Source organism: Alligator sinensis, unplaced genomic scaffold, assembly GCF_000455745.1.
Source record: "Alligator sinensis unplaced genomic scaffold, ASM45574v1 scaffold72_1, whole genome shotgun sequence".
NCBI lineage: Eukaryota > Metazoa > Chordata > Crocodylia > Alligatoridae > Alligator > Alligator sinensis.
The window spans coordinates 1,062,904-1,071,575 of NW_005842547.1; positions in this window are offsets into that span (position 1 = coordinate 1,062,904).

Sequence of the window (8,672 nt, forward strand, 5' to 3'; positions counted from 1 at the left end):
GCCACTCCTGGAAGCGGTTGCAGTGATTGGGCATAGTGAAATTGGCCATGGGGACACCCCCCTCCGGCACATGCCCCCCACTGACTAAGGGGGTACCAGTCACCCATGGAGCAGGAAGAGGGTGATCATCAGGGAGCACCATGTGCATGTGTACACATGCAAACATACACCAGCAGCCTGGAGAGCAGTTCCCACAGGTAAGCCGGGGTGGGTGGGGAGGGGGATTGAGACCTCCACAGAGGGGGAGCGAGGGAGTTGGGCTGGAGTTCGGGCTGGGACTGCTGCCCAGCTCAGACAGCGCATGGGACTTGGGGCCCAAGGCCAGAATGGGTGGCCACAGGGCTCAGGTGGGGAATGGGATGGATCCAGGGGGTGGGATGGGGGGGACTGGCTATGTGCACTAGTGAAGTGGGCATGGAAGCATGTGGGGTGAGGGTAGGCTATATGTGTTAGAATGAGAAAAGAAAAAAAAAAACTAGAGGAAGCAAAATAAACAGCAGACAGTAAGAGAATCAGATGTGAAACTGGCCTGGAAAGTTATCACTAGCAAAGCTCCCTGTGGTAGAGGACTGGCAAGAAAGGTACATTTGGAGTCATGAGCAAACTGTCTGCTGTTGTTTAAAGTACTGTGTTGAGAAAAAAAAAGTTCAATGTATGTACACTTCTTGAAAACAAAATAAATGGCACCAAGTGGGGAAAAATCAGATTCCCAAAATACTGGCTATCAATTAAAGTAAAAATGTAATGTTACTATACGCATGTGTGTATACATATATGTATAGTCTGGGTATGTGTGTTTACACAAAGAGTCTCTTTGCATATAGAGACTCTTTGTGTGTGCATATAAATGTCATATTTTATACACTAATATTATTTATACAGAGTATTTCATCATTACTGAATTAAAATAGCTCAAGATTTCTGAATATAACAATTTCAAAATGTTTCTTTGTGATGACTTCTAATTTTCAAGATTCTGTTCTGATTCAGAACGACCTCTTTTTTTCCTTAAAAAAGTTGGAATTTCCAAGGTTATACATATTTGTGTTTTTTATCAGTTCTGCTTCTAGCCATAGATAGCAAAGTAATCAGGTCCTTTTACAAATACAATTCCTGGGAGGATTAAGCAGGAAGACCAGTGCTATAGCTGCTCTTAACAAACTTAGAAGACATTTGATAGCAGCCTGTAGAGAAAAGCTGACCCCAGCTCTTCTCATTTTCAGCTGTGATTTTATAGAAGTATGCACACTTTCTAATCTTTCTTTTCCTTGTAAATATTTATTATGGTATGATGAGGAGATGGTGTTGTCCTCATGTGTGAATCCCAACAGTGGCCTTATTTGTGGATGGAAGGCTTCATAATACCATCTTTTGAGATGTGGTCAAAATTATAACTAATTCTCAGAAGCACTCTACTAGGTATATGCTGGACTCTATAAATACTCTAGTGCAACTACGATACTGCCACTGTGCAAAGCAGTGTTTTTACTCTAGTGCAACTAACACATTACAGTTAAATTCAGGAAATAGAATAATTTTATACAGAATCTAAAAATATTGAAGCTCCTTTACATAAGAAATTTAAATAAAAACATTGTCCTGGTGTGAAAAAGCTTCTGAGTTTATAAGCCTATTTTTCTGACTTCTCTGGAAATCAGAGAAGCAAAATCAAAGCCATTTTTTTCAGAATCAGTTGCCCATCCACTAAAAAAATATGTTTCTTCAAACTTAACCTGCTTGTAAAGTGCAGAAGAGTCTGAGAAAATCTGAGTAGAATCCTATTTTTGTGGTATCACTGCTGTGAGGATAAATAAACTTACTTTCTAGAGATAGAAGTATCTCAGATGTGGTGAGTAGCAAACAGCACACAAAGGTAAATGGTAAATAAATTAGTTCATTCTACCCCCAGGTTTACTGAAATGAAGGCTGAAAAAATGCAGGGTGTTTTGCATAGTGTCTGTGATAATGTAGTCCCTGAGGCAGATGTTGGAGGTTTGTTTCTTTTCATTTTAATTATTTACTTAAACTAGTTTTGGATCATTGAAATTCTGACTCATGCTGGTTACATAATGAAACAAGCAATGGTCACTGATACTAACATTTTTTATTTACTGTGATACAACAATTAGCACACATCTATTTAAAAAAAATCCTGAATGTCTAATAACTAACTTGCAACAGTTACCTTACATAGTAGAATGACATTGTGTAATACTGTGTGAGGTAGACACAGTAAGTTTTGGATAGATCAAAGAATTGGAACACCTAAATGGAACTTAGGACAATTTAGATGAGCCTCTACAAAGGGGATTCAGAAAACTCCTGCACAAACCTTGCACCAGCAGCACAAAAACAATTAACACCTAATTTAATTTGGTACTTTTTCTATAGCCTGGAGCTTAGCCTGGTGCTTCCCCTTTGCGGGAATGGAAGACATGGGCTTAAACCATACTAGGCTTCCAGGGTCATTACAGTACCTACAAACCTATTATAAAAAAGGAAGTGCAATGCCACCGACACCAAGCAAATCTTAGTTCATAGGATCTTAGAAAAGTAGGGCTGGAAGGAATTCTCCCTGACTAAATCATCCCAGCCATGTGTATGTCCAATTTGCTCTTGAATATGTCCAGGGCTGGATATTCCACAGCCTTTCTAAGTAGCCTTTTCCAATGCTTGACCACTGTCATAGTCAGTTCCTTCTCTTTCTCTAACTTAAATGTTCTCTACTGCAGCTTGAGGACATTGTTTCTAGTCCTGACCCCTACAGCCAGAAAAAAGCCATTCTCCAACTTCTCTAAAATCATCATTCATCTATATGAAGTGATGCTCACTAAGCATCAACCACAAAAGTAGCATGTTAGGATACTCAAGGAAACCCATTCCTACCCCAGCCCAGGAACAGAGCTTCTTCATGAGTACAAGGAAGGCGAGGACCTCCAACGGCACTCTTATGTGCCTGTACACTAATGCTAGGAGTTTGGGGAATAAACAGCAGGAACTGGTCCTTCTGCTAAACGGAAACTACTATGATCTCATAGGGATCACAGAGACCTGGTGGGACTCCTCCTGTGACTGGACTATTGGTACAAATGGAGATATCCCGGACAGGAGATATTGTGCCAAAAAAAGGGGCAGGGATGTAGCTCTCTATGTGAAGGAGAGCTACACATCCCTACAAACTGAGATTAGCACCCAAGGAGGATGACTGGAGACCTGTTGGGTTAGAATATGAGGGGAACATAGTGAAGGGGATACAATGGTCGGAGTCTTCTACAGACCTCCAAACCAGGAACAAGTGCTTGACCAGGAATTCTCCAGGGAACTGGCTGAGATTTCACGTTCTCAGTGCATGGTTGTCATGGGAGACTTGAAATACCTGGACTTCGCGTGGGATGAGTGGTTGGCCAAATCCAATCAGTCACAAAGCTTCCTTACATGTGTGGATGAGCTCTATCTGTCCCAAGAAGTTTATGGGCCAACAAGAGGCAAGGAGCTGTTGAACCTGGTACTGGCCAAAGGGGATGATCTAATCAATAACCTAAGAATCAAAGGGAAGCTGGGTGACAGTGACCACAAGTTGATCACTTTCATTATCCATTGCAAAGCTGGCAAGTCAGCCAGCAATGAAGTAGTCCTTGACTTCAAGAAAGATGACTATCATAAGCTCAGGAGGTTTGTTCTTAAGGCCCTGAGAGGCCATTATTTCACAGGGATGGGAGTTCATGATAAGTGGTTGCTCCTTAAGGAAGCAATCCTAGATGCACAAGGGAAGTCCATCCCAACCTGTAGGAAAGGTGGTAAAAGGGCTCAACAACCCCCTTAGCTCAACAGGAAACTCATGGACCTCCTACATCTAAAAAGAGAGGCGTATAATGGATGGAGGACAGGAAATACCACCAAGGAGGAGTATACTGCACTGGTCCACACCTGCAGGAAGGAAACTGGAAAAACCAAGGCTGCAACTGAACTCCATCAGGCTACATGAATCAAGGACTATAAAAAGTCTTTCTTCAGATATGTGGGGAGTCAAAAGAAAAACAAGGGCAAGCTTGGACCCCTGCCAAACTAGCTGGGGCAGCTCACTACCAACACCCAAGAAAAAGACAAACTGCTTCATGATTACTTTCCATCAGTTTTTCATCAGCCCAAAGGGACCACCCTGCCTAACATGATGCTGGATGACTGGGGTGATGATGAATATATGCCCACCATTGCCATGGATCTTATGTAGGAGCATCTTGAGAGGCTCAACCCCCAGAAATGAGCTGGTCTGGATAGGTTGCACCCAAGAGTGCTAAAGGAACTGGATAACATCATAGTGCAGCCACTGGCAAGGATATTTGATAACTCATGGTGCTCGGGTGAAGTACCTGAAGATTGTAAGAGGGCTAATGTGGTGCCCATCTTCAAGAAAGGGAGGAAAGAAGACCCAAGAAACTACAGGCCAATCAGTTTGACCTCAATCCCTGGGAAGATGTTGGAAAAACTTATCAAAGAAACCATTCTTGACAGGCTAACAGAAGGCAACATTCTGAGGGATAGCCAGCATGGGTTTGTTGTGGGCAGGTCTTGCCTGACCAACCTCATTGTCTTCTATGACCAGGAGATACATCACCTGCACAAGGGAGAAGAGGTTGATATCATATATTTAGATTTCAGAAAAGCCTTTGACCTGGTGTCCCATGGTGTCCTCATGGAAAAAGTGGGCAACTGCAGCATTGACTACTCCACAGTCCGATGGCTGGGGAACTGGCTCTGAAGTCAGACCCAGAGAGTAGTAGTTGATGGAACCAAATCCACATGGCACTCAATGACTAGTGGTGTCCCCCAAGGCTCCATTCTCAGACCTGTATTCTTTAATGTCTTCACTGGTGTCACTAAGCAGACTGGTGAAGTTCACTTACGACACCAAATTTTGGGGAAGATTCTCCACACTTGAGGATAGGCTGGTGATTCAGACCAACCTCGATAGGCTTGCTAGGTGGGTGGATGAAAACCTGGTGGCATTCAATATGGCAAAATGCAAGATGCTCCACCTCGGGAATAAAATCCCACATCACACTTACAGGCTCGGCAATGCTACATTTGCTAGCACCATGACCAAAAGAAACTTGGGGGTCATGATTGACCACAAGATGAATATGAGCCACCAGTGCAATACCACATCTGGCAAAGCAAACAAACCTCTGGCTTGCAGCTACTGATGCATCTCAAGCAAGACCCAGGATGTCATCCTCCTGCTGTACTCAGCCTTGGTGAGGCCGCAGCTGGAGTACTGCATCCAAATCTGGGCTCCACAATTTAGGAAGGCCACAGAGAAGCTTGAAAGAGTCCAGAGGAAAGCCACATGCATGGTCAGAGGGGAAGAGAACAGGCCTTATGAAAAGAGGCTGCAAGCTATGGGATTCTTCAGCCTGAAGAAGCGTAGGCTCAGGGGTGACTTGGTGGCAGCCTATAAGTACAAAAGGGGTCTGCATCAGGATCTGGGGGAACACCTGTTCACCAGAGCACCCCAGGGTGTGACAAGGTCCAACAGTCACAAACTCCTGCAAGACTGTTTTAGGCTGGACATAAACAGCCTGTCTTTTGCTTTCCTGTCTGAGCCCTGAGGCCTGGAACAAACTCCCCCCAGAGGTGGTGCAAGCACCTACTCTGGACATTTTCAAGAAACACTTGGATGTTTATCTTGCTGGAATCCTTTGACCTAAGCTGATTTCCTGCCCCTTGGGCAGGGAGTTGGACCTAATGATCTTACAAGGTCCCTTCCAACACTAATGTCTATGAAATCTATGAAAATCTATATGAAGACTCTCACCAGATTTCCCCTCAGTCTTGTCTTCTACAGATTAAATATTGCTAGTTGTTTCAGCCTTTCCTTGTAAATTTTGTCGCACAGGTCCCTAATAATTTTTGTCACTCTCTGCTGAACTCTTCCCAGTTTGTCCTCATCCTTCTTGAAGTGTGGAGTCCAGAACTGGACATAGTACTCCAGGTGAGGCCTCACCAGTGGCAAACAGAGAAGAAAAATCACTTTGATCTGCAGCAGAAACTCTCATTAGTACAACCAAGTATGCTGTTGGCCTTTTTTGCAACAAGAGCACACTGTTGACTCATATTTGGCTTCTGACTTGCTGTAACCCTCAGGTCCTTCTCTGTAGTACTGAAGTCCAGTCAATTATTCACCAGCCTATTATGTTCATGCAATTAGTCTGTCCCAAGTGAAAGACTTTGCATTTTCCCTTGTTGAATGTCAGCTGATTGATTGAAGACTGTTTCTCCAGTCTATCCAGGTAATTCTGGAGCCTATCCCTGACCTTAAAAGTGCCTTTCACTTTATCCAACTTGCTATCATCCAAAAATTAACTAAGTGTACAATTAATCAAATCAGTCCAGAGGCCACTGGAACTGTTGGAGCACCTTAGATGCTGTACATCATTGGTGATTCTTCAGGCAAAGTGACTTGGTGACTCCCATCTCCTCTCCAGGTATGGATAGCCATTGGTTCATAGGGAGCTCATCTGTATTTTAATATGTCTTGTTTTAACCTATCTTTTGATGGGACCTGCTGGTGTGCACACAACTTCCTCACTCAGGCTAGCCCAGATGGGGGTGCCAGTTTAGTTCTTGGCAACCTGACCATCGAACAGGTTGTACTGGTTTACATGGTACCAGACATCACTGCAAGAGAGCAGCATGAGGGCAGTGCAGGTGGGGTTGACCACTGGCTATCCAGAGGTCTCTGACCTTTTCACTTCCATGTCACTGATAGCATTTGGATTTCACACGCATAGAAGGGATCGGCCACATAAGTCTGCCTGCAGTTGGGGCAGAGATCTTTCATTTTTTAATGAAAACTCTGAACACACACATTCACTGCACTGTCATTAGGAGCCTTTAGCTTTCATTTTCTTATGACTTAGAATAAAATTAACTAGAAATATGTTATTCTTTATTAACTTTAATCAGCTCAACTTTAAATTGCGTCTGTCATCATGAAAATACAAATGCTGATTCTTGCTGTGACAAGCTGAGAAAGAAAGTATTAAGTGATATGATACTGCATTACTTTGAATGATATAATTTCTTCTACCCTTATACTGAATTTTTAGGAAACATAATCTTTATATTCTATTTTGTTTGTTACCTATTATGGAAATTATTTCTGATACTTCTCCATAGTATCTGAGTGCCTTACGGTCTTTAACATGTTTACCCATGCAATACCCCTGCTTAGTATGAAAGTGTTCTTATCCCTGTTTTATGGATCGTGATTTGACACTTAGATAATCTGAGGGCTTAGGTTTTAAAGGGCACTTTTATATATGCTCCAAAGTGTTCTGATTAGAATGCATTGGAGCAGACTTGATGCCTCAAGGATCAAAATCCTCCAAGGACTTATGCGAGAATGTTTAGTTTGAGGATCCCAGTCAAACTTGGGCATGAGACAGAGGGTGCAGACAGAAGTGCAGCTCCCTGCTATGACTGAGAGCACTTTGCAAGAACTGTTCTGAGTTACAACAATCCCCCAGAACAAACAGAAGTTCACTGTTGGTTTCAGGGGGGAGGAGAATCTACCTGCTGGATGGGAGCCCGCAGCAGGTTTCCCCTAGCAGCAGCCTTTCTCCCTGCGAGGCTGCAAAGTATTCAGAATGGGACGCAATAGGGGCAGCGGCCAGAACTTCCAGCCCAAACAGACAAAGACGCATCCAACCTGCCTGGTGGGGGGCCAAGTCAAACTCAAAATGCTGCACCCACATACCGTCTGCCTGTGTCTCACATGCCCCTGGGGATATGTGTACCACAGGTTAAGAAACACTAACCTGGAGTGTCAATATTTCAAGTTATGTCACTGCAAGTGACTTACCCAAGGGGATGATAGGAGGAAGCCCTTTGCAGAGCACATAATTTCATCCTGGTCTTCTGAGTCATAAGCTAAACCCTAACCACTAAATCATTCTTCCACTCTTTTTCATAACTAATATCTCTACTGACTCTTAAACAGTTTTGCTTCAGGGTACTTATAGTCCATGATAGCTTTCCACCAGCTCAGTGTATTTTAACAAGTAATCACCACTGGTGCAGGCTCCCCAGGTTTTCTCTTATTATGAAATCAGAAGCTCATAAAAAGTGAAAATACCTTTGAAAACATGCTACTGTGTTACTTAATGAAGTCTCAGGTATGGAAATTGCAGGCAGTGGAAAGGATAATTATACAGGCTTGACAGTTGAGTTTACTTTTCAAAGCAAAAAGAAAAATGGTAATATTAAGCACTGATTAGAGATATTGCATAGTGATGATATTTTATGAACTCTTAATAGATCTGTCTGGATGTATTTATTTGTTGTTTTGTTTTACTGAAACATGGCAGTTCTAAGTTTGATGAGTTAGTGTAAAGAAATCACCCCAACCTTCCAATGACAGGTAAATTTACTAAAATAAATCACATTTTCAAAATGAAGAGCAATTAGATTAACACTTGGTTTACAATAATTATAAAGAACGGTTTTCTGACAAAGAAATTAGAGGTTTACAATCCAAATGAACAGTTAGTAGAATTACTTAAAGTTCACTTCAAAATTTTATTTATATATCTCTTTTTCTTTAGTTTTCTCAATTCCAAAATTAGATGTTCTACAGCTTTTTATTCTTTATTTGGATGATATATTTGCTA